This window comes from Pistacia vera, unplaced genomic scaffold, assembly GCF_008641045.1.
Source record: "Pistacia vera cultivar Batoury unplaced genomic scaffold, PisVer_v2 Contig310, whole genome shotgun sequence".
In the NCBI taxonomy this organism is placed as follows: Eukaryota; Viridiplantae; Streptophyta; class Magnoliopsida; order Sapindales; family Anacardiaceae; genus Pistacia; species Pistacia vera.
Window position 1 is genome coordinate 746,228 of NW_022196125.1, and position 1,759 is coordinate 747,986.

Sequence of the window (1,759 nt, forward strand, 5' to 3'; positions counted from 1 at the left end):
TCGTTGGCTTCACTTCACCAATCCCCAATCTCCTGAAAACAGAAAAGGCATCAATTTTACTAGCTCCTAGATCACATAGAACACAATCAAAAGTAATATCCCCTATAACACAAGGAATAGTAAAACTCCCTGGATCTTTGAGCTTCGGGGTAATTTCTCTGGAGGATTGCACTGCACTCTTCCGTGAGCATCACCGTTTCCTCATCTTCTAATTTCCTTTTGTTCGAAAGGATTTCCTTCAGGAACTTCGCATAACTTGGCATTTGCTGTAATGCATCTGCAAAAGGAATGTTAATATGCAATTTTTTGAAAATTTCATGAACTTTGAAAATTGCTTATCCTGATTCTTTTTCTTCAATCTCTGAGGAAAAGGCACGGGTGGGGTGTGATGTGCCAATTCTGGTGGTATCTCGGGGAATGGCAATTTCTCCTTCTTCTTTTGCCTTTCATCCTTTTTCTTTTTCTCTTCCCCCAAGTAACCTGGTTTCTCTCCACAAATGATCTCTTCATTAATTCTCTCTTCATCAATTCTCTCTTCAGAATCTTCCTTTCCAGGTTGCTCCACCTCTTTGGTAGTGTGGCCTACCTCTTCCAAAACTGTCCTACTTCTCAAAATTATGGCATTTGCTTGTTCACGTGGGTTGGTTACGGTATTGCTTGGTAGAGAACCCTGTGGTCTATCATTTAGCTTCTCGGCCAATTGGCCCATCTGTACCTCAAGATTCTGAATGGACGCCCCTTGGTTTCTAAAGTTTGTCCTTGTCTCATTCATGAATCCAGTGGTCTCTTGCATGAATTTACCAAACATATCCTCCAACTTCATCACTCTTTGATCTCCCGGTTGATTGATCACCCCTGGTTGGTTATTTGGAACTTGTCTCTGGTTCCATTGGTTACCTTGTTGGTTCTGATTTCCCCAAGCCAGATTTGGGTAATTTCTCCAACCCGGATTAAATGTGTTGGAAAATGGGTTGTTTGGTTGTCTCTGATTTCCTGCCAAGTAGTTCACTTGCTCCGTTGATGAAGATGTCGAAGCAAACGTGTTCCCAACTTGACACTTGCTGCTCACATGGTTTCCTACACAAAAATCACATGTTAGTTGAGGTGCTTGTATAGAATTTACCTGCATAGTTCCCAACTGTTTTTGAAGTGCGGTGAGTTGGGCTGAGATGGCTGTGAAAGCATCAACTTCATGAAGACCCGAAGATTTCCTTGTTGTAACTCTCTCATTCGGTCTTTGATAGTTGTTGCTTGCCAAAACCTCAAGCAACTCATAAGCTTCCTCTGGTGTCTTATTCTGCAAGGCCCCTCCTGACGTTGCATCAACCATGGTTTGCACATTACGCACATTACCCATCAAACCATTATAGAATGTTTGGACTTGAAGCCAAACTGGCAAACCATGATGTGGGCACTTCCTCATAAATTCCTTGTATCTCTCCCAAGCCTCGTACAACGACTCGGCATCATCTTGTAGAAATGATGTGATATCATTTCTCAATTTCCCTGACTTCGCTTGAGGAAAGAACTTGGTCAGGAATTTTTGTGCTAGATCATTCCACGTTGTTATTGTTCCCAGTGGTAATGCCATTAACCACCCCTTTGCTTTATCTCCCAATGAGAATGGGAATAAACGCAGCCTAATAGCATCATCCGACACTCCATTTGACTTGAAGGTATCACAAATTTCCAGGAAATTTGCAATGTGCTGATTCGGATCCTCCTTCAAATCACCGTTGAATCTAACCGACTGCTGGAT

At 42.3% G+C, this 1,759-nt stretch overlaps 1 non-coding gene across 1 annotated transcript; it reads left to right on the forward strand.

Moving 5' to 3' along the window:
• Window positions 1-1,397: 1,397 nt before the first annotated feature.
• On the forward strand, window positions 1,398-1,504 carry LOC116136346. The gene has a single exon (XR_004129023.1). It is a non-coding gene; the product is annotated as a small nucleolar RNA R71 (small nucleolar RNA).
• Window positions 1,505-1,759: the final 255 nt, after the last annotated feature.